Below are 8366 nucleotides of genomic sequence, written 5' to 3'. Positions count from 1 at the left end.
TACAGGAACTCTCCTCCCTTTCCCTCTTGGGCTGTTTGTGATAATCCCAGGGAACTGGAGCAGCAGCCATCGCTCCCACAGGAGGCACAAAGGTTTCACTCAGCTCTCCTTTACCCTCCCTCTCGAGCCAAGTGAGCTTCCTCATCATTTAAACTCTAATTAAACCCAGGTAGAGCAAGCAGGTAATTTCCCAGGCAATTCAAGCTAAGTGCCAGATGAAGTGGCCTCCTCTTTGTTGTGCATATTTATCAGGCTCTTAATGATTCATCAAAGTACACGATGGGAAATGGCTTCACCTCACTGCCTGGTTCCTGGGGCCCTTACCCTCACYACCAGCATCAGCAGCTGACGTTTCAATGTCTTTTCCATTATTCAGAGGTCATATCTGTGGTTAGAAGATATTTCTAAAGTCCTTATGTCTTTTTGTAATTTTTTTTTCTTCCACCACTTCCGGCTGGTCCCATCCAAGGGGTGCACCCAGACAGAGAGCATGGAAGTGTCAGAGTATTTGTGGACAATCACTCAGCACTAGAAGACATTTGCTTCTCCTGACTTTTTGTTCTACCCCTGAGGAATCTAAGGCAATAGATTTAAAAAAAAAAAAAAAATTAAAAGAAAATCCTTCCCCCAGCCTTCAATCCCTCAGGGCTTTGGTGAAGCACAGCAGGAGCAGCGTCCCCACCTGAGAAAACAGCAGATGAAATTCATCCATTGCCTTGATGAACGACCAATAACTGGAAAGTCAAACCCAGAGACTGTGCCAGCACTAAATCAGACCTGAAGGACACCACAGAATGGGGTCACACCATAAATCRGGGAAAACCATTCTCTGCTCCACTTGGATTTGTATTTACATGGGAGCYCCATTTCACACAGGAGCTGACCTTGTCTCCCACCAAGACAGAATGTCTGTCCTGCCACCAAAGATCCACGAGGGCAAGGCAGGGATTGATCTCCTGGAGTGCTGGGCATTATGTCAATAATGGGAACAAGGGCAAAAAGCTATTGCTTCTGTTCCTTCTCAGAGAAAACGCTCTTAAATCATACAAAAAAATAGTTCTACCCGTGGATGGCCAGTCAATTTTCAGTCTGATAACTGAACTGGGGAAAAAGGCAAAGCAAACTCTGCTCAGGATTCAATCAATAGGGTGGGCATGGGAAGGGAGTGGAGCTTGGGTTAGAGGGCTCATTTTTTGAGTTCTCTTTCAGATAAAGCCTTCTTATTCAGCAGGCTCAAACCCAAAGCCTGTTTTACTTCTGATCTCTTAAAAACCAGATGATCTAAAGTTCCCAAAACCACGTGATCGAAAGTTCCCAAACTCAGATGATCTAAAGTTTCCAAAACCAGATGATCTGAATTTCCCAAACCCAGATGATCTGAAGTTCCCAAACCCAAATGATCTAAAGTTCCCAAACCCAGATGGTCCAAAGTTTCCAAATTCAGAGGTCTAAAATTTCCAAAACCAGGTGATCTGAATTTCTCAAACCCAGATGATCTAAAGTTCCCAAACTCAGACGATCTAAAGTTCCCAAAACTTTATCATTTATAAATGTCTGATTCAAGGCACATTGAAGTCTTCAAAACTCCTAAAACAACCTGGACCAAAATGAGGGTTTACACAATTAGGAGACCTCACAACCCTTTTCCTGCATTCCTGGAAACTCCAAGGCAGACAAGTCCTCATGGGACACAGATGGAATGTGTGCTAGGAGGACTTCAGAGCAGTGAACACCCTTCCATTTGTCAGATTAAGGGCATTCCTCCTAAGAGGATTTGCTAGATAAATTAATTCTGAGCRATCACCTCTGGGCTGCTGTGCTGCCTGGGCTTAAGGAAAGGATTTTTTAAAAAATGTTTTTGTCATTTTCATAAGAATTATTTAATCAGTAGCTATTTTCAGCTATGCTGAGAGCCAGTCAGACTGGATAAAAACTCACCTGGCTTGTTCTTTTTATATAATGTTGGTTTAAAAAAAAAAAAAATCAAAAACCATCAGCACACACARCTCATCCACAGGTGCTCTGTGATAAATAATTCTGCACCACCTCACTACCCCTTTTTCATACAGGAAATAATCAAATTTTCTGAATTCATGAAAGCACTGATCTCCACCTCATTTTTCCCTTCTGTCATTTAGAAACACCAAAAGGGCTGAATGACAAATGTTACAAGTCTCTGGCCCAGCAGATCCTGACAGCAGTTTCCTAATGTTTTTCTCCTTACCCTCACCTTCTGGCAAAAGGTGAATACATTTGGACATTTATTCCACTGATCCTGCTGCACCAGCAGCCAAGCCTGCCTGGAATTCTTTGTATTAAATATACATCTACACCCACCAACATACGGAATAAACTCACCAAGAGAAAGGTATTTTTATGAGGATTTCCCATCCCAAAATTCCCTAAAATTCCAGCACTTCTGCTCAACCAAGCAAGCACATAAGACAGGCTGGAATCTCCATGAAGGTGTATCAGTGAGCACATTTTTAGGGGTATTTGGGATATTTTCATGCTGAGAATCTCCTGAGCTTCATCCTTTCCTGAAAGCTGAGTCCCAGTCTAACCCCTCAGGTGATAGGAATCTCCAAGTACAGCTGGGAAACGGACACTTGGAGAAAAAATGATGACTCCTTGTGAGATTTTTCACCTGAAAAAATGGGCATCAAACAAATTTCAGCAAACAGAGCTTTCCTGCTCCTGCTGTCCATCCCAAAACGATGCAGAGCTCCCGCCTTAAAGCCACGTGGTGAGAGCAGATGGAATTCCTGGGAATCCAGAGCTGCTTCAGACACAGAGCTGGCATTTCTGCAACCACAGGGACGTTCTGAGCCTCGTCAAGGTCTGGGATCTGCACCCTGAGCACTCACAGATGTGGCAATAGATCTGAGCTTGGTGCAGAGCCCTAAACCAGAGTGGAATTGAAGAGCCCTTGACAGCAGTGCCATGGAAACCACGCTGCTGAAGGCAAAATAACACCAACAGATTCATCTGGGAAGGCCAGGGAAATCATAACCCAGACTGAACAGATCAGTCACCAAAGCTGAGCTGTTGAAATCAGAACTGGGCTGAGGAACAGCACTGGGACACGAAACTGGAAAGGCACAAGAGAAAAGGGGCAGAGGGGTGTCAGATGGCAATAGAAAGGGAAATATCCAAAAAGGAAATTTTAATCTAAATAGATAAACACAATCTGTGTTTATGGCACATCTCCACATCCTACAGAGTGCTGTGGTAATGTTCATTAAAAAAAAAAAAAAGTGTTCAGCACATAAAGACACTGTTGTTTGAGAAGCAGATAGAGAAAACAGACAAAATATTCCAATTTCTATTGCTGTTATTCTGGGAGGAATGCTTCCACGTGCAATTAACTCTGCTTGCAACGTGCCAGAGACAAACAAAGGTAAATTGAAAAAATAAAAAAATCCAATTAAATTAGAGAACCACAAAGGACACATCCAGTGACCAACAAATAACTCATAAAGCACTGCTGGAGGGGGTTGGTGAGCACTGTTGGGTATCAAAGGCTGGAGGGAATTCCTGGAATAACAGCACAGAGGAGATGCTCAGATTCACTGAGGGTGTTAAGGACAGCTCTGCTGGCTCTGCTGAGGTCCAGAATCCCACATTCAGCAGGTTATTGCAAATTAAGAACCCCCAAAGGGGTCTCTAATGGGTTATAGTCAAAATATTTCTCACTCTTCTTTATTTATTCTATATTACTGCCTACTTTYTGCTCAAATTTAGACACATAACTGAAGTTAAACCTTTGTAAAAACACAGGTGAAGTTGATGAGAAAATCTCAAATTGACTCCTGTGGCCTTTAAACAGCACAACTCTGAAAGTACAAGAGCTGTTTCCATAACAAACTCGAGTTTCTTTTGTAATCAGAGCTGGAGGTTAAAAGAAAAAACACAAACAGCAATGAAGGTGTTTTGGTGATGGAAAGAAAAAGGCAGCTGCACATCACAGGCTGTTTGGAGGGCTGAGCTAACAGGGGCAGCAGCAGAATTATTTCTATTTGCCCTGTTTAGCACTGGGTCAGCCACACCTGCTGGATTAAACACTGAGGTTATCTTGCCTTTTTTTGTGGGTTTGAGGCATTTTTGGAACATGTTCTCCCTTTGCAGCCGGCAGCCTGGGTGTGTTGGGATATTTCTACAACAAATAGAATCACAATGTGAGGTCATGTTTTCTGAGCCCCTTGGTTAGCAGTGAATAACTTCTCTGGCAGAGGATGCAAATAATTTACAGGGAAAGCCTTGCTCAAAGCTTCTGTCTCCAGCAGCCAGCTCTGATCACAGGAGCAGCTTCAAGTGGGATTTAATGTGACACTGCAGCCACTTTGCTCAGTAAAATAAACAAAATTTGTGTGTGGAAAACACACTCTGCACATACAAACAGGAGTGAGAGGAAGATTTTTGTTCAATCAGGATCTTTAGCACAAAGCCATCAGGTTGGGCTGCTCCACATCTGCAAGAAAATGCTTTATAGAGAGGTTTTTCAGATGAACTCAGCTCTGCTGGAAATATAAAATACCACTTGGCAGCGATATCCATTCCAGCCCAAACACCCTCTGCACGGAGCAATCTGAAATTATGCCATTCACTCTGCCTGTTCCTGTGCTCCTCTTTCCATTCCAGCACTTTATCTTTCGAGTTCTCTGGAGCAGAACGCTTTACACACATCTCTATTTGTCACATGCCTGGCTCAAGAGGCCACCTGTCCTGTTTGGTGTATGGCACCCTCAAAATTACCCAGGAAAAACAGGGCTTGTGAGCCACCCCACATGTACAGTATGGCATTCCCTAAACCACTGTGTGCAGAGAAAAGGAGAAATACTGTGCTTGGTAGGGTTGTCTTTTTGTGAAATGCTGGTTTGGGGGGTAAAATATAGTCAAAATTGCTTGTTTTCTTGCGGGGTGGTTTGTTTTGGGTTTTTGTTTGTTTGGGGTTTTTTTGTTTTTGTTTTTGTTTTTTTTTTTAATTGCCTTCCTGCTACTAGAGGCAGCTGCTCCTTAAAAAGCCACAAAAACACCATTTATTTCATTTCAGCTCTCATGGTGCAAAATGCTGTCCTCAGTGCACAAAGAAAGACTGGATAACTTTTAGTGAGTTTAAACTAATCTGGATGGTAGAACACTCATTTGAGTCTAAAATATGATATTCTCTGGGAGAAGGGCACATTCCAGCTTTACAATTCACCCTTTTCCTCCATGTCCTAAGCTCAGCTTCCCAACACAAATCATGGAAGAGTGAATTCAGCACGGCTGCTCTCAGAATTCCCACATTTACACGGGGATCCTGGAAGAGCTGCACACCACGTGAGCATTTTAGGAACCTGACAGTCACCCCAACACTCTGGGATGGCCCTGGCCTTGAGAGCTCTGTGATAGACTGTACAGCCAGGCTGGGAGCAATTCAGGCATTTGGAAGCTGACAGCAAATCCCAACATCCTTTCATTCACTTCATTACCCGGGATAATCCCCAGCTTGCATGGCCAAATTCACCTCAGGGCCACCCAACCCTGCAGCTTCAATGGGATTCTGCTTTCTCCTCTGCTGAGCCATCCTTTGGCTGCTGTTACCCTGAGCATCGCTGAGAAAATGAAGGATTTTCCTCTCCTTGCCAGCACACATCCCCTACAAGCTTTTACAAATGTTTCCTTTCTCCCCTCGCCAAGTTTTGACCTGTTCTTGCCACTAATCCCCTGCACGCTTCTGCACCACCGATACTGCCTCCAATTCCACCTTCCCTCCTCATTTCCTTCCTCCTCTCCATCGGCATTCCTCACAAAACACCCAGCCTGCTCACACTCTCCCCTGGAATCCATTTCTTTATTTATTAGCTTTCCCTTTTTGACACCTAACCCCCCAGATTTATTTCCAATCCTTTGCCACGCCTCGAAAGCCACCGGAATTCAGGGACGTCACCTTCATCACCTCCATCCCCACTTGGGATCGAATGCAGCTCCCACAGGTCAGGGACAAACCCAGGAAAGGACATTAAAGGTTCTTTTGATGCTGAGTACAAGGAGGAAACCAAACAGGGAACCTTTGTAATCTGCTGAACACTGGCAGGACTCAGAGCAGCCAAAGGAGGAATTTGGAAATGAGGTAATCCTGTCCTTGGGGCCACCTGAGATCTTCTGCTGCTTTAGGAACAGTGAAAATCAGAGTGTCCAGCTGGGCAAAGAGGGCTGCACAGTGACCATTTTATTTCCATTTYATTTCCATTTTATTTATAATTTTATTTATTTTGTTTCTGCTAGCAGCTTCAGAGAGATGCTCAAGTCCTTTAAAGCCCATGTATAGACTTCAGAGCAGGCCAGTTTTCCTCATGCATTTGTTTTGTTGAGGTGGTTTTTTATTTCATTATATCTGTCTGTTTCTACATTTTCACCTTGTTTTCAGGTGCACTGATGGCAAAAACCCCCATGAAGAGTGCAGTAAAGCTGGGAAGGGCTTTAGAACCCTCTCAACCAAAGGATTTTAGTCATGGCAATGATTAAATCAAACTCACTCTGGTTAAAGAATCATTTTCAGTACCAGTACCACTCAGCACAGAGATATTTACTTTATTTACTTTATTTACTTTATTTACTTTATTTACTTTATTTACTCTATTTATTTGTTCTGTGAAGAAGCCAGGGAGGAGGCACCACGGCCGGGCTGGGAGGTTCACACCACCAGAGTGGAAAAAATTAACATTGTACAAAAAAAGCCCTTTTAGCAGCCACAACATGCAGGGGTGAAAAACAAACACTTGAGGAATCAAATTGTGAAGTTTATCAAGGTTTTTGTTTGGTTGGTTTTTTTTTTGAGGAAAGCCTGGCTCTGGTAGATTTGGGCTGGTCAAAAGCCAGCTGTGCTCCTCACAAGGGGAGATTATCTCTCCCCATCCTCTGGTCCTGCCTTAAACCCTCTGCAGTGGAGGAGCACAAAGCCCTGGCTGAGGCTCATCGCAGCCCAAGTGAAGCACTAATAAAACACAGAGCTGCCACAGCTCAGGAGGAATCAATAACAAATTATTTTATTCTGAACAACAACTCCCAACTTGTGGCCTGGGAAACCATTTTGTTGTGTGCTCATCTCCTGTTCCATCCTATCAGCCAGTGTTCACTAATTTTGCACAAGAATTATTACAAACACAGGATATTAATTAGCAATCTGACTTCTGAGAAACCTTGAAACAAGAATTACTTTCACATTTAAGCTCAGAGAGCGCAGCTGATCTGCTGTGTCCCATCATCACAACTGACTTGTGGCAGATGGGGGTTGGTGCCCCTTGGCCTTTCTCACATGAAAACAGAGAATTTTGGGTTTTGGAATGTGGCCCAGCTGTAAAATTGCTCTGCCAGGACAGAGTTTTTCTCCCTGAGAAGATGAGTTTGTTGTAGATTCATTAAGAGAAATTCGCACCATCCCACAGGAGCCCCTTCCCCACGTCACCCCAGCACAGCACAAAGAGGCAGCTGAAAACATCCATGAAAGGGGCAGAAACACAAGAAAGAACCCTCAGAGCTCTGTTAAAGCACTTTTAAGAGATCTGATTGAATTTTCCCCATCAAAGGGACTCTGTCTAAAGCAGATAGCAGAATATTAAACAAATTCCGTGACGCCTCTTTAGAAGGACCTAATTTATAGTGGCAGGATGATGGCAAAAAGCCACCTCCAAACTGGCAGGTACTGCTAAAAAGGAATTATTAAAAATAAAAAAGAAAAAAGCAGACAACTAACAAAAAAAACCCAAAGAGATGCATCAGGAAATCCAGTGAATTTAAACATGCACAAACAACCATTTGCTGAAGAATGGCAGGAGGTTAAGTGTGACAATACATTACAAGTTTAAAATTGCCTTTTGAAAACCTGTTTTAACCCAGACTGGCAGCAACTGTTGCTTTTAAGAGACACATTCCCTTTCTAAACAAAGCCAGCTGGATTTTTTTTTATTATTTTTATTTTATTTTTTACTTTTTGTTATTAGAGAACCAGAGGCAGACTGGGAATTTTCCTCTCTGAAATCTTTTCAGCTGCTGTGTCTGGTCTCAGGTGTGCAGCCTTGGCATAAATGGATAATTCTAAAAGGTGTCTGCAGGCACAGCCTGGAGGTGTGGGAATAAAACCACCCTGCCTTGTGAGCACCAGGAAAGGGGTGCAGGGAGACACCCAAAATTCCTCCTTTTTCCCAGAAAAAAAAGGGAATTAATGAAAAGTGTGGCTTGAGGGACGATTTATCTGCATCTGCCTTGTGATTTGGGAATCCTGTGCCAGTGAGAAGCTGAAAGAGTTGAAAGAGGAAAATTTCAGAGCCCCTCTTTGCCCTCAAAAAAAAAACCAACCAGGTTTTTGCAGTCCCTAGAGAGGA

This window comes from Malurus melanocephalus, unplaced genomic scaffold (genome assembly GCF_030028575.1).
Source record: "Malurus melanocephalus ecotype Western Australia unplaced genomic scaffold, MMel_1.1 scaffold_98, whole genome shotgun sequence".
Lineage (NCBI taxonomy): Eukaryota > Metazoa > Chordata > Aves > Passeriformes > Maluridae > Malurus > Malurus melanocephalus.
The sequence above is the reverse complement of the archived record's forward strand: the minus strand, read 5'-3'. Positions refer to the sequence as shown.